The sequence below is a fragment of the Strigops habroptila genome, chromosome 9 (assembly GCF_004027225.2).
Source record: "Strigops habroptila isolate Jane chromosome 9, bStrHab1.2.pri, whole genome shotgun sequence".
Classification (NCBI taxonomy): Eukaryota; Metazoa; Chordata; class Aves; order Psittaciformes; family Psittacidae; genus Strigops; species Strigops habroptila.
The window spans coordinates 43,300,305-43,323,303 of NC_044285.2; the positions used below are offsets into that span (position 1 = coordinate 43,300,305).

Below are 22,999 nucleotides of genomic sequence, written 5' to 3' on the forward strand. Positions count from 1 at the left end.
CCGTGCAGCTGGCAGATGGGTGAAAACCCACATCTCAGAGTGCCCAAGTTAGAAATGTCATAGTGTGAATCATGGGGCAGGTGACAGCCCTCAGAATGTGATGGTGGCACCACTAAATGGCATGCCCAAAGCTTAAGGGTGCCTTGGGAGAGGTTTCTGCTCCCATTGTTTGGTGAGCAACCCCAGAGCAAAGAGCTGGGTCTGCTAGCTGGAGATCTCTGGCTTGACTCTGTGTGATTCTCTACTTTCACCAGTGCCTGAGACACGAGGGGAGGGATGAAGCTCTGGAGGCCTCAGACTCTTTCCTACGGTCCATGTAGGAATGGACCTCAAACCATGGATGTCTCTTCCCTGCGTCAGCCTTGTCACGTTCCAAAAAACATTGTTTAAGCATGTGTCTTCATTCAAAAACCACCAGTGGCCCAGAGAATCCCTTTGTGGCCGATCAACCTCCATTTTCTCTCATGCCCAAAGCTGGTTTTTGAAGTCTCTCATCTTTTCTCTCAAGAGCTCAGCTCTACCTCCTGCCCCAAGGGCTGTGCTGGCGAGGAGACATCATTGACCTCTGCAATCTCTTCTCAGGGTTTTGTGAGGTCTGAAGTTATTGTCAGGCTGCAGAAAAGTTGGTTTGGTTTCTATTAGTTAGATTTCAGTGGAGGTGTTGGCAAAAAAGGCCCCAAAGAGCCCGTTTGTCTGCAGCGACACATTTGAACGTCTCTATTCCGCACCCATGCAGATTGGAATATAACTTTTCAGTAGGGGGGAGGAATTGGCAAATTGCAGTTTTCACTTTGGCTCCATCAGATGATAGGAAATGGAAACAAAAATTAATTTTAAAAAGGGGAATAAATCAGGTGTTTGCAAATCTCATGCTTATTAAACATTGTTTTCTCTTCGCAGGAAGCAGCATGTTGACTTTATTATCATGCAAATAGACCACATTGTCTAGAAAGCTAAATAATGACAACAGTACCCCCATTGCTCATCTCCCAGTGATTTTTAATTTCTCTGAGAAGAAGCTGCCTGCTATTCAGGACGATGTTGCAGAGACACTGTGCTTTCAGCAGAACATTCTGAAGCGTTGAAGACTGACTGGGTGCCGCCAGTCTGAGCCCGGTGTTATTTATATCCTCCGCGTCTGGTACAAGTGATAAATCTGCAAAGACAGTGAGGATCATCCCATCCGGGTAAGGGCATTCCGTAAATTGAAAACTAATGTTTATTTCTCTTTAATTAAATACTCCATTAGCCAAAGACTGTGTTAAAATATTTAAAAAGAAGTAATGTAATCAATATACCAACTGTGCCGTTGCAAGAATGTTTCCTGAGCATTAAGTGCCAGGATTCCTCTCTTTGCTGAATTCTGAGTTCTTTGAAATGGATAGGGGGACCATTGTAGGTTGAAATGATCTGCAAATGCAAAACAGTATGTTTTTCTTGACTCTCATGAGGGCACTTCAGCAAGCTGGTGTCTGGATAATGCCCAGTGTATTAATTGATTCCAATTTCTTATGATATGCAACGTTTCTCCTGGACTCTTCCTTTACTTCTCAGATGTGTGTGTGTGTTTCTATATATGTATAGCATTACCAAAAGCAGTAGATGCTGTGCTCCCCTTAGGCTTACACTTCATCATGTTGATTAATTTTGCTTGTTTGTTTTATCTGGGTGATTCATGCTCAGGCTGATGGGGTCAGGGGAGAGAGGGTGCTGCAGTGAAAGCTGTTCTCTCCAGTGAGCCCTGGGTAAGCACGGATTCACCTTCCTGCTCCTCTGTGGCCACTGATGTCCACCCAGGCAGAAGAGGCTTCACACCTCAGAGACATCAGGTCCTTTCCCAAATGTGACCAAAATGGGAAGGGAGGGAGAAGGAGCATGGAATTAACCAGGTGGAGGAGTACAGGGATTCTTTTCTTCTTCGATCCCTTAGGGAGCCAGGCTAAAATCAGATTTTAAAACACTCGGGAAATAAATCACAGAACCCCAGACTGGTTTGTGTTGGAAGAGACCTTAAAGCTTATCCATCTCCAACCCCCTGCCCCGGGCAGGGACACCTTCCACTAGAGCAGGTTGCTCCAAGCCCCTGTGTCCAACCTGGCCTTGAACACTGCCAGGGATGGGGCAGCCACAGCTTCTCTGGGCACCCTGTGCCAGCGCCTCAGCACCCTCACAGGGAAGAGCTTCTGCCTCAGAGCTCATCTCAGTCTCCCCTCTGGCAGGTTAAAGCCATTCCCCTTGTCCTGTCCCTACAGGCCCTTGTCCAAAGTCCCTCTCTGGGTTTCCTGTCGGCCCTTTCAGGCATTGAAAGGCCATGGTGCTTTCGTCCCAATAAAATAAATATTCTGCAGGCACTCCATTCCCTCACTGTTGCCTGGAGGAGCTCAACCAGCAGCACAGTGTGTCTGATTTAGTGTCCACACGTTCTCAGCAGGTCCTTTCTCCCCTCCTGCTATCGCCTTGCATTCAGTCAGTTGTACCGAGGTAATCAAGGTACTTGCTTTCCTCAGGAAGATATTCCTAGTGGCATGATAAAAGAAGTCCTTTGTGAAGATAGTCTATCAGTTGGATTATTTACATGTGCTTTTAATGCCAAGAACCTCAGACTGCTTAAAAATAATAAAAATGAAATGTCAAGCAAATAAAAGTTAATTAAATACACAATGAAAGAGGCTTAATTTTAGTCCTAAAAGGACCTGAAGATTTTGCAGAACATATCTACAAAGGTAGCAAAAATCCCTGACTGCAAGGTGTAAAACATCCCCCGCTCCTTGACAAGAGATGAGGACGGCATCTGAAGAGCATCCATACTCCAGACACCACCAGATGTGGAGGAGATTATTTGCCATCAGTTTGGGGAAATAAGAAGGCAGTGAACTAACACAAAAACTGCATGGATTGTTGTATATAATTAATATACTTGAAAATCACTATGCAGAAAGAGCTCAAAGTTATTCCAAGTCTAATGTAATGTGATATTTAAAGGTCGGCTCCTTTCCCCATTGAAGCTGATGGAGGCATGTGTTTCGCAGGAAGCCAGCCTGAGCTCCGGGCTCTGTTCAGCACCCTTGTCCCAGCACTTCTGACATGCTGAGGCAATGAGGAGAGCCAGAAGAGCAAGTGAGAGAAGGCAGCAAATACTGCGGCATGCACAGACAGCTATGGGAGACGGCTGCCACAAGGGTTCTCCTGGCTTAGGCACACCAGTGGAGCTCACTGCTCCTCTGATGAGCAGCCTCTTGCTGCAACCCTGCTTAAATATCTCCAATCAGTGGTCCTATGCTTGAGCCTTATTGCTTTCTAGCCAAAATAAAGATAGGACAAGGGGTAATGGGTTTGAACTTAAACAGGGGAGATTTAGGTTAGATATAAGGCCGAAGCTCTTCCCTGTGAGGGTGCTGAGGCACTGGCACAGGGTGCCCAGAGAAGCTGTGGCTGCCCCATCCCTGGCAGTGTTCAAGGCCAGGATGGACATGGTCTAGTGTGAGGTGTCCCTGCGTGTAGCAGGGGATTGGAACTGGATGATCTTAAGGTCCTTTCCAACCCAAACCGGTCTGCAATTCTGTGATTCTGTGACAGAGCTTGCTTACAAGCACCCCCAAAACTGCTGACCCTGAGGGTTGTATCTTCAGGCATCAGAAATGCTGGAAGGGAGGGAGGGAGAAGAGGGGTTTATTTCAATTTTATTGATGTTAAAGGGCTGGGTGCTACATTTCCTGGTTAATTTTAAAAAGATGTAAGTTAACAACAGAAGATAGGAGACCTGCTGTGCTTAATATGGAGTCTACAAGGCTTTCCTCACCCATGACCCATCTCCGATGTTGTTTGCTAGGATTATATGTGATGTGGAAAGTGCTGAATTTCTTAATGGATGGGATGACATAATTTCAAATCCCAGGGAGTGATAAGAGGCCCAACATATCAAAGCTTCAGACTGATGGGCTTCTGCCAGGCTCTTTTCTTTACCATACTATGCATCCCGGCTGCTTTTCCTTAGCACCATCTAGGAACCATTTGCACCAAGCGGTTGATATTCTGGTAAACCCTTCACGTTTAATCTTTAACATATAGCAGCTTTGTTAATCACTGTAACAGATTAAATTTAAATGTTCCTTCTCTGAGCTGACCTAGTTTGGAGGTTAAAATTCTGCAGCCTAGATGAAAAGAAAAGGCGCTCTCATCCTATTTGTATTATTTTTCAGTATGAAAGGAAGAGCAAATTAGCATCATCAGGAAAGTAGACTTCAGCTTGACAGGCGACTTAGGTCTGAAATGTAATTATAGGACCAGACTAGCAGCACGGAAGAAGGCAAATCAACTGTGGCTGTGCTGCCATCGCAGGCAGTGCCGCGTCTGGAAGCACTGCTCTCCAGTCTGTGACTCCAGTGTCACCTCTCACACAGCTTTAAGTGGGGCAAAGGCTGGAATTAGAGGCAGGATGAGAACTTGTTTATCTAAAACCCAGGCATGATGCTGCGGGGTTGCTTCTGCAGCCCCCGACCTGAGTGTAAGCTGTCAGCATCCAACTGTATAGATCTGCTGATATCATCGAAGGCATGGAGATAGAAACTGCCTCAGGCATCTTCACCACGGAGTGGGATGGGGTGGGTGGTTGCAGGGGAAGGTGAGACAATGCCTTGCTTGCCTTGCTCCAACTGTTGAAGTCCTATGGGCTCCTGCAGGATTGCACATGACAACAGGCAGGACCAGAAACGCATGTGAAATGTCCTCTTCTAATGCCAGGTTGGACACAGGGGCTTGGAGCAACCTGCTCTAGTGGAAGGTGTCCCTGCCCGTGGCAGGGGGTTGGAACTGGAGGAGCTTTAAGGTCCCTTCAACCCAAACAACTCTGTGACTGATTCCATGATTCTGTGACTGTATGAATGCAGACAGAGTAGCTTAGCCCTGGGATGATCCTTGGTGGGTCTGTGAGGTGGTAACATGTTCCCTTTGGTGTGGCTGTGTATATACAGATAAAGCAGGCTAAGTCTGATCCGTGGTTTGATGTGATGATGTTGAAATTTATCCCTTTTGTGATCTCAGCCCTGGTCTTGAGAGGTAAGAGCCTCACAGCCCTGGTCAAAGCAATGTGCTGAAGGTAAGCTGTCTCCATCTCAAACACCTCCTCTGTTGGATGTGTGCATCCTCACAGCGCAGGAGAAGGAGCAGGGATGAAGAAGGGGATAATAATGCAATGACAGTATTATTTTCAATTTTCTTTATCAATACTTACAAAAGAAGTAGATGTTGTTACTCTGTCAGTGAGCTTGCAGTGCAGTGCAAAGAGAAACAGCCAAAATGTTGCTATTAGATGCACAATGCATTAAATGCCATGAAGACATTTGAGTACAGGTCGTTTGCTAGTGGCAGACGGCCAGCAAATACTGTGATACAGTGATATAGCAAACGTTTTTTCTGTGAAGGAGCTGTGGGATTATCTGTACACCTTTATATGATCACTCTGGGTTAAATAAAAGGGAGGACTTTGCTGGGCTTCCCTACCATTGGGGTTGTTCAGTAGAGAGCTGCTGTACCTGCTACGCTGTCCTCGTCGGGACAGCCCTTGCTGTGTCCCCTGACAGCTCCCAGCTCCATCTCTCAGCAGGGCAGCTTGCAAGGACCTGTGTGGAGGTGCCAGTCAGCCTGCGGCGGGCAGGGGGTGGCACTGAGTTATTAAATGCCTTTCCTAATTGTCTGCCATTAGAGGAGTTTTAACCAATCCTGGGAAAGGGCATTTGTTTGGCTGTTGAAGCCATAAAAATTAAGTGACATTTGAATTACCTCTTTGATCCTTTCGTTGCTAAAAAGGGGCCTATGAACATGTTTGCATTTAGTTTCCCCACTCGAGATGCGTGTCTACCCTGTGTCTTGTCTTGCAGGACTGGCAGTCAGGGTGTTTCCTGATGATATCTCTGGTCCCAGTACCTCCAGTGGCACTGTGCAGTGCTGTGTGTAGTGGCTATGTGCAGTGCTGGGTGCCACCTGCTCCTTTCAGGTTTAACAGTGCAATTTGCATATGGTTAATATTTGTGCCTCGCTGACGTGAAGCTTGATTATTGTTGGCCTTTATTAACTTTTTTTGTGAAGGTCATTACATTGCTTTATGGATGTGTTTAAAATGTGCAGAACTTGATGTTGGAGCTTTGATTGCATACATAAAACTTGCAGGAGATACTGTAATAAAGCTTATTGAACAGCTAGTAAAGGTCCTCCTGTTGGGAAGGAACTGGATGTGCTTCATGTTTCCTGATGAGTGATTCATCAGCTTTAGGGAACAATTTTCCATTAATCAGGGTGCATCTCAACCACAACCTGTCCTGGCTGTCTGTGTGGGTTAGTAAAGGAGCAAGTGGCATTTCCTTGTCAGCCTGGCTCTGCTGCTGGCCATGCTGGGAACCTTCCACCGCTGCCTCTTCCTGGTGAGGTTCTCCTCTGTTATCTGCTATCTAATTCTTCAAATCTTCTCTTTCAACAAGCAAGAAAACATAAAAAGTGACAAAAATTCAGTACTGAAAATGTTTTTGTTTCACTTGCTGGCTGGATTTTATTGTTTCAAAAAGAAAGACTTCTTGTGCTTACTGGAATAAGACCAGAAGAGCATGAAGCCATATGGGGAGGGGAATTTTTCTGCCAGAAGCAATACATTTATTCAAACAGGCCTTTGTGCTTGGCCATGCAACTCCAGTGATCTCTTACGTCTGTTGAAGGTGTAAGATGGGGAAGAATTGGACTGGACAAGGTTAAACAATCTTTCAATCCTGCTCTGGTACTGAGCTCAAAAATAACCCTAAACGACCAATAATTTATCTTCCACATATAGAGGTTCCCAGTGACTTATTTCCAGTCTGTGTGTTCGGAACTAGTGTCAGGAATGAATGTTGTGCAATTAATGAATATATCAATCACGTTTAGTAAATGGAGACTGTCTGATCTGAATTACAAAGAGGAAAATTAGGCATATTAATGCCTTTTCTCAGCTGAAGCAAAAGCGGTGATCAGAGCTGGCTGAATGAACTACAAAATGGATCGCCATCATTTCTGCAGACACAAGTGGTTTCTGTTGTGTTTGGGTCATGTTATTCAGTGCTCATGAAGCAGTCAGGCATACTGGCAAAGCTCGGACATTTCAGAATGTCAGCCCCTGTGGTAATTCATGCCAGCCTGCCAATATCCATTCTTTTTTGGCCTTTATCCTTTCAGAGGAGGAGGAATGGCTTGGTGTTTTCATCCCTCTGCCTGTCAGTGCCCAGCCCTTGCGGGAGAAACTGATGATGGAGCCAATAGGTTTAATTCACAGATGATGTGCATGCAGCAGGAACCTGCCTCCCAGCAGGGACCTGAGCCCTGGGGAGGCACCTCTGGGTGCTCTGGCCCTGGTCATGGGGCAGCAGGAGGGGAGCCGACATGCTCTGCATCCACAGTGCTGTATCTGGAACTGTGGGCTCCAACAGAAAGGTGCTTGCTGGGCAAACTGAGCCAGGTGCAGTCCTGGAAACGGGCATTGCTGGAGGTAGCAGAGATGCCACAAGCTGGGCAGACTCTCCCCTTGCAACCTGCTGCTTATGGGAAGGGGCCGTCACACCTCTGAACCCATCTCCCTGGTGCCCTGCTGCTGTGGAAGCACTGAAGAGTAGAAAGCAGGAGAGAGAGTAGGAGTTTGTGCTGCTGGGTACACAGGTCCCTTAAACATGAAATAGGTAACCTGAATTAACCGTTAACTATTATTGAATTTCATTATTTAATATTTGGATTAAACAATAATTTGAAATAATATTTATATATAGTATTTATTTTTATTTTTTTTTAATTAACTACTAACTCTTACAGAATATTAACTACTACTTGAATTAACTGTTAACTGTTAACTATTAACACAAGACAAACCGATGCCTTTGAATAATACAAGCCCAATTTGTAATGCAAAGTCAATTTGTCCAGGTACTCTTAAGCATATCATTTGCAATTCCTGTCCCTTCCTCAATCCATTTACTCAGAAACATGTCTACACTACTGCAATCTTTTTCAAAAAGTAATTCATTTTCCTGGCCAGTTCTATTTTCCCTTGTTAATAGGCTTTGGAATAGTTCAGAGCAGGAAGAGAATGGGCATTCATTCAGTCAAATCAGGAAATGTTGAATGTGTATGCTGGTAAATGTTGCATATTGCAAGATGGGGAGTTTAACAGAGGCAAGAACTGGAAAATAGTCCCAACATCATCTTTTGTACACGTTTAAAACTGAACTCTTCTGACCCATCCGTCCTGTGTGCCATATCAATGGACGTAGTGCTCTTTCAGCAGTACTGAAACTGGAGGGTGATATGTCATAGAATCATAGAATAGTTAGTGTTGGAAAGGACCTTAAGATCACCTAGTTCCAGCCCTCCTGCCACGGGCAAGGACATTAGTTTATTCATTCCACTTTTTTCTTCTTTAAATCAACTGATCTTCAGCATTCCATTTACATTCCCCCCATTCAGCAGCCTGAAAACCACGAGCTGTTTCCAAAGGGACGTTTTCCTGTTCATTAAATCCCCTTGGAGTCTAAGGCCGAGTGACCCCATGACATTCAGCCCGAAGCGTGTTGCAGTGCTGTTTGGAGACCAGCCAGGCAGGGCTGGGACGGGGAGCCACGTACAGCAAATAACACCAAATTAGCACTGGTGTGGGAAAATACATGTGAGCAAATTCCAGGTCTGTGAGTTCAGTCTCCTCATAGGACTGAAAATCTTGAAAGGTCCTTGGATTGGAAATGAAGGGAGGTGGGGTTTGATTTTTCTTGTCTCATCTGGCTGGGAAAACACTGTGCAGGAAAGGTTCATTTACTTCTGGTTTCCAGTTGCTGTGCAAAAGGTGCAAAAAGAGAAGAGAAGCAGATAAAGATGTAATCTCTGCATCTGAACCGCCCACTGTTAGATTCATGTGCTCTAAGTAGATTTCAATACTACACATATAGGCCTGTGTGAGTATCCACAGGAAGGGAAAAGCCGACCTGCTTATTGCCATCTTGCTCTGTGTCTGATATGGAGCTGAGAAGTATGGTTGGTAAGCATAACCTAGATAATGGTGCTCTCCATGTTTTCTTATTTAGATCTGTTCCGAGGATCAGAAACAAACTCCAACAGATGTCAATTTTCCTTATGAGAAGATGTGGTTCTGGTACAGTTTTGTGGAAAACATCTCTGCATGTCAGTCAAATACAATGAATTCTTTAATTAGAGGCAGTAAGAGAAGCTTAAAAAAGACAGAAAGTCCAATTTGAGCCATTGCAAATTAAAGACACTTCAAACGCTTAACAAATGTTGCATTCTTCCTGCAGCTTTAGTGATGTTATAGCTCAGGGTTTTGATTCGTCTTGTTATTCTGAAGCAGAGGGCTCATGGGAGTAGAAGGCTGTAAGCAAGGAGAGACCAGCTGGGGAAAAATACACTGGTTTCTCCAGTGTATTTGTGGGGAGGTGGATTCCTCTGCTTGTGAAGAACTGGTTTCTTTGAAGAACGGTGTATCTATAAGTTGTACTGGCATTGCAGAGCTTTTGTTAGCTGGGGGTGTGCCCGTGGGGAAGAGTGCACTCTGAGCAGGGACCCTGGCTGAAAGTGGTGGACTTTGGGGTGGGCTGGAGCAGTCTGTGGTAGGTGCTCTCACACAGAAAGACCAGAGTTCATGCTACACCCAGTGCTGAGCTTTCCCTTATGGCTGCATTTTGGTCTCCTACATGTCATTCACGTTTCCAGACATGCTGGGTCCCTGCTCATGCTGCTAGCTCAGTAAGCAGATTAACAACACATGGAAACTAAGCGTTCCTGCTGAAATGGCAAGGTCCACTGCAGCACAGGCCATATGAGCAGAAACTCCTCTGTACTTTCCCTGTGAACCTACAGATCTGATGCTGTACGCAGCCTGGTAGGAACACTTGGGATGAGAGCAATCCCTGCTTCATCTAAAGATGCTGCAAGCACCTTATGCAGTATGATGTCTGGAGGCGTATTTCCTTTGGAAAATACCCATTCCCTGAAAAACAGTCTTTTCCTCTAAATTGCAAATAGCCTTGGGCAGGCAATTGCACAAGCTCTGGGAGAACTGCTTTATCACCCCACTACATCTGGCTTAGACCAGGTGGTTGTGGGGAAAGTCCAGCATCCAAATTGCTGTCCCAGTCATGAGGCTTTGGGTTGCTCTGGGGAGACCTTGTGGGTTTTGTGCAAATATGTCCTGAGAGCGTTTTTGTTTCATCTTGATGAGAAATGGGAAATCTTTGAAATTGCAGAAGATGCTCAGATTAAATCATACCCTGCTGAGGGGATAGGATCTTATCAAACAGCACAGCAAGAACATACCCTTCCTGCAGGCGCGTGGAGTCTTTCCTAAGCTGACCTTTTGGCTAAGTCAAAGCAGAGCTGAGTTTCTTCACGTAAAATGAGAGCCATTTCCTCTTGACACAAGCTTATCCTGATGCAAGGGCTAATTGATAGCTTGCAGGGCACTTGTGTTTTCCAGGCTGTTGGTTTTGCTCTAAGCACAGATTTACTCAGTGATGAGAATATTTTGACAACTCTGTCTATCTGTGCTCAGGAACTGCAATTTGGCGTGAATTTTCTGGGTGTGCTGACCCAGTTTTGAAGTCTAAAATGAGGATGCTCTAGACGAATATGGGAATGCTGTAGCTGGCAAAATGAAACAAAGACATGGGGTAAATAAGCAGAAGTACAAGGCGTTCTGCACACAAACTTGCAGGAGAGGTTTTGCTTAGCTGGCAGTGGCGTGGTTTTTGTCCTTACCCTTTCTCCAGGAGGTAATTGTTAAACCTGCTGTGATTCAGCTGCAGGAACGTGTCATTCTGACCCACTTGTGCAGCCCCACCAGCACATCTCTTCAGTGAGTTTCTGCCTAGCTGTAAACAGGAAAATGAACATGTCAGATTGAACAGAATCAGTTTTGAAGAGAAGGCACACATGGCTTCATTATTCTTTTGCCTTCCTGGATCTCATAAATGTCTCATTTAGAATTCTCTCTCATTCATATTTGTGGTGTTTATTTTTACGTGCTTCTCAAAGCTTATTTTTAGGCAGTGTAGGGCTCATTCTTTAGGAATAACGAAATCCTCTCTGTTTTATGCGCTGCTGTGTGAGTGGAGATGGGAAGACTGTGCTTGTTTTCTTTAGATAATATGACAAATTAGCTTATTCCAAAATATTATGCTCTGGGGACTATGATTGCAGGAAGCATGAGAGAACATTAGAATACATTACCAGAGCTCTGTGCAATACATACATGTACATTTGCTGTGTACAGAGTAAGTCTTTAAGCAGAGGTGTTCAAATCATTTTGCTACAAACTGTCCTAACAGCATCTTTGTGCTGTCCACTGAGTCAGAAACAATCAACTATCTTGCATACTGCAAGATAGTTGTTTTAGGTCCATGTTTTGAATGTGGAAAAGCATATATACAGTTGATACACAAAGCCAGTAAAACTGCTCCGTGCTCCTCTCCTCTGTTTGGTATTGCCATTAAATGTGGATTCACCTCGGCCACTTTTTATTCCCGTAGCTGGTGGGAAGGTGCCGTGATTCCTGCTCCCAGTTCCTCCACAGAGGCTGACTGGCGCAGAATAAAAAGTAATGTCTAGATGGCCCTGCCATACAAAGGCAACCGATTCCAGGTTGAAGCAGGGAATTATGATGCTGAACACAGCTCAGGAAGTTAACATCTTGGCAACTAGTTTAATTTTAAAGTAAAACCTCATCCACAGTGTGCTCTGTGTGCAGAGGAACTGTGCTATTTGCATTTGCTCAAGCCAAAATATAAAATCTGGATCAGATTTCCCCTGCACCGAGGTAGTAAGTGTGGCATTTCACATCTGGCCTTTCAGGCTGGGCTTGTTTTGATAAGGCACCAGCAGCAATTTCAGGCTTTGAATAAAGCCATCAGAAACTGCTCACCAGGGTTTTGCAGTGTGCTGAATAGCTTCTTGTGGCTCCTGACTTTGGCTTGCTGGGTTTCCTGCTCATCCCGTTAGCTGGCAGAATGGAGGGGAGATTCTAAAATGACAAAAACAGCAAGGAAAATAACACTGTGTTGGCAACTGCAAGCTGTGTGAGCATTCAGCCCGCCCCAAATGTGGGAGTCTGCAGAGTGACTGCAGAGAACGGCAATGTTCATAAGCAGATTACTGAGTCATGAGCATGTTTTGAATGTGATTACAAGCAGAGAGACAGAATTAGTCTTTGATTTCCATGAAAAATTAATGAGGGAGACAGACAGGGACAGACAAATTGAAGAGTTCACTTGGTTAATTTTCTTGCCAGCAGCTATTGTAAATGTTCCTCTTATTTAGCAAAGATACTAAATCTGTATTCGTGATGTTGGCCAAGGAAAACTATTAGTGTGCGAGAGGTTTACCTGGGGGCAGACTGTCAGCACATTAAAAAAGCAATAATGTGCTCATTTTGGGACATTTTGATGCCTCTTCCACAAGTGCAGTCAATTAAGAGTTCCTCTGGCAATTACGTTTAGCTGCTGTGCTCCTGTGTGGCAGCTCTGCTGCGGTGGGACCACCCTGGCACCGAGTCCCTCTCTTAACAGTAGAGAGTCCAGTTGTGTTTTATAGGATATTGTTTAAGTTGTGCCCTGTTACAGATGGGTTGAAACCATCATTAAAGCTACGGATGCAGCAAGTGCAACATCTCCAGGTTGTAATTTTAGTCCTTTTATTAATAGCTGCAGGGCAGCTTATAATTAAAATAATACAGCCCTAGCAGTGAAGCTCTGAAACAGGGCAGTGCAGTTCACACCCTTTTCCATGGATTTGTTTTAAATCTACCCAAGCCTAGTTACTGATTAACCAACATTTAACTACACCTCACATCAGCCATGCTCCCTTAACTTTTACTTAAGGCAGCCAAAATGCCACCATTTAGCAGAAATATCTACTGTTCCGGATCATTTGTGAAGAGCAGAAGGCTCCATATACAGAATGGAGCTAGCTCTAATTTGCACAAAATATCAATGAACGTTTTTGCAGAGATTTCTTATCCAGATCTAATGTCCTGTATTTAGACTATTTCAGATGTTGAAATGATGAGTTCAGTCCCTATTTAAGTGCAACTTGCAACAGAGCAGTGGAAGCTGTGCTTTAACAGGAATAATTGCCCTTGCTTTGTTCCCATGGAAAATGGCTTTGAAAGTTGGATTTTATAATTGTTTTCAACTTGGTGGTTTTTTCCATCTTGCAAAATGCTGACTTTTTCGTGGGAGGCATTGAAACTGTTGTGAAGCTTAGAATGGGAATGGGCATATCTGCCTGGATTTATTCAACAGATACTTTCTCTGTATAATAACATTAACAGAGATTCAGCAGTAGGATGAAAAGATTTGGTATGAGGATATTGATGTAGTCCAGTTAATTCCATGACTAAAACATAGAAGAAATCCTGTCCACTGTGTGCTGGGGGGAAAGGCCTGCCGAAGTCAACCAGGTACTCTATCTTTAGATATGTTACAGAATTATTGGCGGTTAAGTCACATATTTAGTTTCTGCTTTTATATCCTCTGTTATGACAGTGTCTGCATCAGCATCTTTGTGCTACAGAAGTGCCATAAATAATTCATGTCTTTATTTAAATAACTGTGGATTTATTTCCAATTGGCATGGAAAAGGCCTTTATTTTCCGTGCTGTTGTGCGCAGTTGTCGTACTAGCCTCTTATTTCAAGATGTTTGTGATTCTCTCAGAACACATCAATAAATCAAATTACAGCAAACCTAGCCTGGAATTTAATTAGATGATCTACAATCATAGCTCTCTACTTTCCTAATACAAAGTGTCTTATTGCAGACAGTTTACGAGGCACTGTCTCTGCACGTGAATTCTTGAAACAACATAGAATCAGTGTTCAAGGCCAGGTTGGACACAGGGGCTTGGAGCAACCTGCTCTAGTGGAAGGTGTCCCTGCCCGTGGCAGGGGGTTGGAACTGGTTGAGCTTTAAGGTCTCTTCCAACACAAGCCAGTCTGGGATTCTATGATTCTATGTTATTTGCAATATGGGCATGGGTCTGGCTTTTGAAATGCTTTTTATGCATAAAAGTACTTGTGACAAGGTTTATCTCTGGTAGAATGACTCATGTCCAGTTCTCAAACCCTAACTCCGTGGTATGTTAAAGAGTAAAACTTGCATCTTGCTCTGAATGAACCTGGAAACTTGTCAGGAACAGGGTGTTAAGGGGGAGCCGTTCCTTCAAGGGGACTTTGAGATCAACCCTCCTACTGGTGCGGGCCCTGAACTGCAAAGAAAGTAGGTATAGAAACAGAGAGGTGGCGTCTCTCAGTGGACGCCTCTGACCTCTAGATTTATTGATGTATTATGCACTATCTATCTGCTTTTCCTCTCCTAGAAATATTATAACTTCTCTTCTTCTGCTAAAATCCTTAACCTAAAATATCTCAAATGGTCTAAGCCTGGATTATATATGCCATCAACCCTTCTTATTTAGAAAACAATATCAGTGTCCCTTGTTTGTCTAACAAAGGTTACGTTCACCCTCAAGGCACAGTGCAAAGAACATCTGTTTATTCACATTTCTAGCCTGGGGGCTGAGCAGCACAGTTTGTATTTGGGACTCTAGCTGACATTTGTTAACTTAGTTTGCATACATTTTAATGTGGTTTGTTGTACCTTGAGGCAGTTGTTTAGAGTATAATACGATAGGATATAAATATATATGGCCAAATTATTATTCCTCCAAGTTATTCCTGCTGGAATATGAAGGAGAAAATAGAGATCTTAAAATCCTCAGAGGTCACCAAGAAAGGATGAAATGTGGAGCTGGACCCATTGGAATTCATAGAATGGTTTGGGTTGGAAGGGACCTTAAAGCTCATTTAGTTCCAACCCCCTGCCATGGGCAGGGGCACCTTCCACCAGACCTGATCTGCTGCTAATGCCTGCAGAGCCAGTCTGCAAGCAGACAGTGCACCTTGGCTGGGCTGTGCTTTAAATGCTTGTTAGAAGAGGCCATAGCTGAGCTTGCTGGACCCTTAGCACCAGGCTCAATCCGACTTCACCCCACCTCACTTCTGGTGTACATGCCCTCCTTGGCAAGAAAGCAGTTTGCCAGCCTAACTTGTGGGGTTACTGAACATTTTCCTGTGTAGGAAGATCTTGTGCCTTCCCGGTCATAGGCAAGAAAGAGCAAAAGAGTTCTTTGATGGTCTGGTATATAAGTATATAAAATTATCACCTCCAGGGATGGAGTGTTGGTGTCTCTGTAGAGTTTCCTAGGAAAAGCCACATTATTGCTTGGAAACCACACACCCACTTGAGGATGATCATCTGCTGCAGGGCTGTCTATCCTCCAGCACTAGATGCTTAGGATTAAAAGTAAATCTCTTCAGATGGGAACACAGTGGAAATACTCATCCCAGTGTGAAAGGGGCAGGAGGGATCTCCACAGGAGCTGTTTGGCTGCCTTTTTGTGTTGACCCCATGGGAGCTATCTACAGGTAAATACCTCCTCTGGGGAGGGAGGGGAGCTCAATCCAGTGCTGGGGGCTGCTCCAAGCTGCATCCCCCAGCACAACCCCTCGGTGCTGCAGCTGGCCTGGGGCAGGGACTTGGCACAGCCGCTGGAGGGGGTTGTGGCCCCTCTCTTCTTCCATTTCCCATTCCTCTGTGATGCTCAGGCAGTGGGTCAGGACACTGCCTTTGCCCTTTGTCACAGCTCAGAGGGATCTCTGCTTTCCAGGGCAGAAAATCCGCCTCCTTGGTCTTCCATTTCACAGCATGCTGCTTTGTGTGAGAGTTCCAAAAATGCACAGCTGAGCCAAAGTACTCACTCAGGCAGTACCTAAGTGTTACATACAGTAAGTCCATGTACCGCTGCCCTCAGGGTCCCCTGGCCCTGGAGGTGCATTTCATTGTCTTTATATACATTTCAGCCTCACTCCATGGGTTGAAAGCTTATCATTGTTAATTATGAAGGTTTATGTTGGCAACCACTTAGTTCCTATGGTTACATCTCTAAGAAATTGTGGAATAGGCACTTCAAGGCTCTGGGCAGAGAAACAAATTGATTATTACAGAATTCATGAATGATAATAACTCATTTACTTATAATGCTAATAAATAATTGGTGTAAAATCATCTGGTGCAGCCTCAGAATGTGTATTTAAAGGTCAACGCTGCTCTTAACTCTCCATTAAAACCCTTGTATTGCAATAATGCATCTCAGGCAGCAATTACAGTGTTTCTGAGTATTCACTTAGTGAATCTATAATCTAGGCCATCCCATAGGGCTGCCCTGCCTGGCTTCCCCTTGGCACCATGGCGTGCTTTCCAGCCTGTGCTGAACAGTGTTAGAAAACCCATGCTAAAGCTGTGCCATGGGAACAATAGACACTCTTATTGTCTCATGAAGCCCTTTGTCCAGGCCATAGCAGGATCCTGAAGGAAACAGTGCTCAGTGGCAGATAAATACTCCACAGTTTGTCTATAAAGTTACCCCTGTTACCTCACCCCATCAGGGACCTGAGTCCTCCTGATCTTTGAGTCATTTTCCTGGCTGCTGTTCTCATTACCCTTTCAGTGTTACTGGGTCCTGGAGTATCTGCTTTGTGTTGCTGCTTTTCTAACACCCTTTCCCCCATATTTGCTTCTGGCTTGCATGCTTTTCCTTTTGTTACCCGTCCTCTGTTTGTCTTTGGCTTTGTGCTATTTCAGGGTGCTCTGCCATGTCCTGTCCTGTCTCATCAATACATGGAACAGCTCAATGACTGGCACTCTCCCTGCGCAGATCTTGCATTGCCTACAATAAAAATTATATTCCTTTTCTCTGACCTGCTTCTTTTTCTCCCTTCTCCCTCAAGAGCTGGCTTTCCACACTGAACCCTGGCTGAGGCAGCAGCATCCATGTCTTTAATGATGCTTTCATCTTTTCAGTACTGCTGCTCCACAGCCATCCCTCAGCAATGTGTACCAAGTGCAGGCTTTCCCTAGCAGCCCATGGCAATGCCCAGCCACTGACGTTAGTTTAGAGTTTGCCAGTGTGCTCAGTTGACTTTAAACTATTCCTCCATGATTCCAGGCGTGGGATGTATCAAGATGAATCACATAGTGGTGGAGGTAATTCCTCCCATCAGCTGAACAATGAATCAGTTGCTATTTTTCTCATAGAAGAGATGCCGGTTTGTATGTGGCACTAAATAATGTTCCCTGGTAAAAGCATGAGGCTGAATAAAGTGGTCAGACTGTTACCATCTTACAGATTAATACCCAGAATGAATGTCAGAAATGCAGCTTTCTGTGTAAGGAAACGGTATTTAAGAACTTGGAGGAGGAAGTCTGGCTTCAGATCAGGAGATGTCTGAACACACCATCATCTAGAAAGGGATGGACGAGCTGCTGCTCCAGGTAGGAAAACAGGCCCATTACAACCCACATTTCCTAAAGTCTCTATAGGTCCTAAAAGCAAAGCCAGGGCTCGGTCTCACAGGATGTGCCTGGCAGGAGGTGTTGCTATCTGCAGGTGATGAAGAATGTTAAAAACAACAGAAAGGAAAAGCAGAGCTGACACTCCTTCAAAAATATTCACAGAAATATTATGATTCTTCCTGTAGTCATCTTACTTGTATTTGAAGCCCATGCGTTGTATATTTAATGCATTAGCTGTGATTCAGCGTAAGTGTTGGGGAAAACAGTTACTTGTTTTTGTCCCTGGCCCAAAACCAAGACATGGACTCTCTCAAGACAGGGATGTAAAGCCCAAAGATGCTCTGGGCAGCTGGTTGTTTGTTTTCTGTCACTTCACATTAGCAGGCTGTGATATGGAGGGAGGGGAGATACCAAAGCGATGAGGAGAAGTTGTGCTGCTGGGAGTGTGGCATAGCAGAGGATAACCTTGGAGTTAAGCCAGGGAATGGAGCAACAGAGCAGGTTTGGGAGCACCTGCAGACCAAGCCCTGGATCTCCTATAGACACCAATAAATGTTCCATGCTGCTGCTTTGCCACCTGTGAAACAGCAGCAGGGTGGCTCATGTGCTTCATGAGAGCTCTCCTGGCTGGGAGGCACTTGCATGGCAATGCCAATGGCTTCAGGGGCTCCTTGCTTAGATAAAAGGAAAATTGAGGAGGAGGAGATGGCCTAAGTCCCAAGGCTGTTTGACTAAAGGGCCCATCTCTGTTCCACTCCCCTCCTCCTCTCAGTACAAACCAGCCATATTTGCTTATGACTTGACCCATTTGGGAAATGCCTCCACTTTCTTCTAGGTTTAAGGCTGAGTGATCTGCAACACAAAGAAGAGCTTGTGCCCTTTATTCATTATACCGCTTCCAGCAGTAGCCACATAAAGAAAATCCTTGCTTCACTTTAATTTAAAATGACACCAAATCATGACTCAAACCTGCAGTGACATTTATCCAGTTAGCTGATGTGTGCTATAGGTTGAAGGGACTCATAAATGCAGTTGTCTTCATGTCTCAGGCACATTTCTCGATGTTCCTTGACAGTTATTAAGTGCATTAATTCTTCTGATGCTAATTTCTTTGTAGCACTGATGAAAAATGCATTTTTCCCAGGGAGCTGGCACTTGGCAAATATCTTGATGGCAATAAATTAAAGGATGAACTAAGTTTCTGTTGCCATGGTTTTCTTCTCCACTGATAGAAGGCAGTTGCTGTATCTTCACTCCAGCAAGGGTAGAGAAGAAAAATCACAGCCCAGATCACCTTGATGCACAAAAACCTCTTCCCTCCTGGCTCTTTCTTGCAGTTTATGCTCCCAGTGCAAGTCCATCTACAAACAAATGATTCTTATGCAGTCTCACTGCATGCTGGGACCTGGGAGGGCTCCAGGCCCCTGAGGAATGAGAAGAAGAAGAAAAAGGATGTTGCTGAGGAGCATCTCCACGCTTTGGAGCGCTTCATGTACCTCGCCATGCTGTCACCCCACTGGCAGCACTGCTTCCCTCTGCTTCACCCCACCAAGTGATGAGGCTGAGAGCAAAGTGTTTGAACTCAAAAAGGGACTAGATTGGGTGTCCCGTGCCCTCCCATTCCTGAGGCTTCCCAGAGGCTTTTGAGGGAGTGCACAGAAAGTTCAATGGCTCGATTGTGCTGTGCCCTGCAGCAGAGGTTTAGCTAATGGGCCCCGTCCTGCAGAAACACCAAGGGAAGGCGACACAGGGTCATAAAGCCAGTGCTGCTGAAGACGTGGAGACAGCAGTGGTCGGAATATGTCCTTAGATTCTGGGTGACAGTAAAACATTGGTTTGACAGGACCTTCTGCTGCGCCTGCAGTACTTCAGCTGGAGCATCATGCCAGTCCCCATATGCCAGGATGGCTCTTCTCCACCTAGTACATGATGAGTAGCTCTGGCTGGAGGAAATGTAAGTCCTCAGGACTGCTGCTGAGGTATTCCATCAAGCACTGATGCTGCTATCAGCTAAATTCAGACAGGATCTTGGACAGCATATGGAAGTACGCTTCCCAGCATCCTTACCAAATCTTGCCATTTAAAGCAATGATGGCAGCTATCTCAATCCAAATTGAGCACGATCCTGAAGATTGTCTACTGGCTCATACAACTCTGCAGGATCCTCTCATATCTATTTTCTCTCTAGTCTCAGCTTTGTCTTCTAATGACCACAGTGGGTGACCATCGCATATGCACCACTTTTTTCACTATTGACCTCTTGCGTGTGAAAGAAGAGACTCTGAGAAATCAGTATGTGCATCACTTGTACTGATAATCTCATCATTAATGCAGAATCTTTCACCCAGGGAAAAATGGAGCAAATGCAGCCTCACAGAAGCTTGTTGCTTTCAGAAACTGATTGCGCGGCTGAGCAGGTCTGTGCAGAGTTCCTCTCTTTGATGGACTGGAAACAGCTCTTTGCTCTACAGCTGGAGACAAAAACCTCTTTCTCTTGTAAAAGAAAGACTGCAAATAAGTTGGATATTTTCTTTTTTCAAAGTGTGAATGGTTCTTTGCTGCTTTATAGAACTACAGTTCTGTCTGCTTTGCCTTCAAAGCTGTTTTATTTTGTTGTTCTCCTTAAGGAAGACCTTTTACCTCTTTTTGTCTAAAATGATAAATCTAGACAAGAACTTCTAGCACAATTTTAGCCCATCTGAATATGATTAAATGTTTCTCTTTGAAAGGTACAAATAGTGTTTTCTGAATCGAATAGAACAAAAGTTCCTTCTTTGCACTGGTTCAGGGATACATCCTCTTTCTGCAGCAAATCACAATGATGGAGTTGCAAAGTTTCTGGTCTTCAGATATTTCAGTTTTACGAAATGTATTTGTATACTTTCAGCATAAGAATTACTTCTGAGAGACCAGACTGAGTGCAAGTCAATCACAACGTATTCTCAGTGTGGTGGAGCACAGCCTGTGCCTCATCCTGCCACGTGTCAGGGTGCAGAGATGGAGACACCGCTGCAGAGGATGCTTCACCCGTGTTGATGAGATGTTCATACTGACGCAGTTTGGTTTGTGCCTTTACATCTTCAGAAAGAGGTAAATGGTTCCATCAGGAAACCTGGTGTCTAAGGTGCTGCTTCTACCCCTCTCGCAGGGGTCCAGTTCTGTGTGTAAATCCTCATCACTCCAGCCTCCTTCCAGACTTGAGCACTGTATTTTTGTGTCTGAAGCAAGTGCTGTGCTGGGGAACGGGGATTTCTGCTCTCGGGCAGCCTGGGCTTGTGCTGCTGCAGAGCCTGGGCTCTGTGCTCTGCTCAGAGATATTCAGGGAAGTGGCAGCAATCGGCTCCTCCCTGAGATGCTCCTTTTATCCCTGGTTTAGTGCAGCCAGACCTCGCGCCAGGGTCTCGCTGAGTAAGGAGTTTGCAAGATCAAGACCTTGTAGAAAGGCTGATCATGTATTCTCCCTGTATCAGACCTCCCCTGAAAAATAGCATGTAAATACACCACCAGGAGAGATTAAAGAGCCCTAATCTACATGAGCTGAAGCAAACTGAGTCTTGCGCTTGCTGGTGTTGAGCAGAAATTCAAATCCTGGGTGCCAGGATGCAATTGCTACCAGGCTACAATGCTCTTGATCCAGGCTGCTCAGAGCCCTGTCAGTATCGCAGTGCTGAGCTGCCGCATGATTTCATATTTATTAATGCACATGGGGCTTGATTTAAGCACAGCAGCTCAGCAGCAGAACTACCACTGATTTATGGTGTGGGCAAGAGGTCAGAGTGAGATGATACACTCCCTGACACGTGGATTTGCAGCCTGAACAGAAAGGAGAGGCAAAGGGAAATGATCCGTGTGACTGCGGGCAACCAGCAGTTAATCTATGATACCCAGTGATCTCATTCTATATAATCCAGATTTTAAAGTTTGTCCATGGAGATCCAATCATAATTTTTTCAAAGAATGTTTGTTAATAGGCAGCACAAAGGCCTTTTTCTCTCTTTTTTCTTGCATCCATTTGTCAGCAGAACAGTAAAACCCGGCATTCCAGCTATTGTACCTTAAACAACGGCGCATCCCTGCTTCATACATTATGGAATGCTTCTATTTTTTCCCAGTGAGGTTCTTTTTTTACTTCTAATATCACCTGATCTCAGTGCAGTTAATTCCCTTGTCTCTGAGCGATGTCAGCTCTGGCCTCAGAATTGCAGAATAGCCTTGGCAAAAATAAACCAACACAAAAAGAATTATACAGCAGCTTAATTTGCATCCCCATGGCTGAGGGCTCTGTGTATTTCCGTGCTCACCCCCTGTTTCAGAAGGCTGGGCAGGGCAGATTGCTGTGGCTGCGTTCAGCTTTCAGGAGGGCATTTATCCTTAGAAACTGGGTCAAAGACTTTGATTTGACACGACAGGGTTTAGTGTGTGGTGCCCCTGCCCATGGTAGAGGGGTTGGAGCTAGATGATCTGAAGGTCTTTTCCAACCCTAACTATTCTATGATTCACAGGGCAGCCCATCAACCAGAACAATTAAAACATTCTTCATTTTAAAAAGTGAGAATAAACTTTCATCCAGAGGAGGCCACGAGGATGATCAGGGGCTGGAGCACCTCCTGTATGGAGACAGGCTGAGAACACTGGGGCTGTTCAGCCTGGAGAAGAGAAGCTGCGTGGAGACCTCAGAGCAGCTTCCAGGGTTTGAAGGGGGCTACAAGGATGCTGGAGATGGACCTTCATCAGGGACTGTAGCGATAGGACAAGGGGTGATGGGTTCAAACTGAAACAGGGGAAGTTCAGGTTAGACATAAGGCAGAAGTTCTTCCCTGTGAGGGTGGTGAGGCGCTGTGTAGCATCAGTGCCAGGGTGGCTTGTTTCCTCCATCACAATGAAGGCAGTGCCGTCTCACGAGTCCCTGTTCGCTTGTGTGCCTTCCCCTATGTGTCAGAGGCTCTTAATGATCCCGAATCAGCTGGGTTGAGAGTGTATCAATTGGGCAGTTCCTCTGAGACATTAGTGAACACTTGTCAATTAACTTTGTCCTTTCAAGCACTAATGACTCTTAAGTAACACCTGGAGCTGCACCACATGGTTGCCACGACGGGGCGGGGGGATGTTGCACTCAATGCAGCTCTAGATCTAGAAATGTACCTGTTAAAAAGATGAAGTCTGCATGCTCAGCATCAACATCAAACCTATCAGGCAGAATCTGCCACTGTGGTGCTTCTAAAAGGTTGCCAGCCTCGAGATACCTGTTTTTCACTTACAAACAGGTTCTAAGATGAATCACTTTGCAATTTGAGTCTTTTAGTCTGCTGGTAAACTGCTGGATTCATTATTGAATTAATACCTTTGCTTCAGTCCACCTGCAGGCACACAATGAATAACGATCTGAAGGATCAAAAGGATAAGCCAGGAATGCTTTCACTTCAGAGAGAGTGCCTGGTTTGTTCTACTGCCCTTTATTGCAGTGTCTGTACAAAAGGCAGCAGTGGCCTCAGCCTTGTGGGTCTCTCCTCTGTGCGGCCTGCCCTTGACAGCAGCTACGGTGGGAGCCTGGAGAAGAGCACAGGTACCCTTTTAATA

The 22,999-nt window shown here is 45.0% G+C and overlaps 1 long non-coding RNA gene across 1 annotated transcript in view; it reads left to right on the plus strand.

Annotated features, from left to right (window-relative positions):
• The first annotated feature begins 1,055 nt into the window (after window positions 1-1,055).
• LOC115612878 overlaps window positions 1,056-22,999 on the plus strand; it is a 49,485-nt gene continuing 27,541 nt past the window's right edge. Inside the window, exon 1 of the long non-coding RNA XR_003993191.1 lies at window positions 1,056-1,187. This is a non-coding gene — a long non-coding RNA (uncharacterized LOC115612878). The remainder of the gene's footprint in view (window positions 1,188-22,999) is intronic.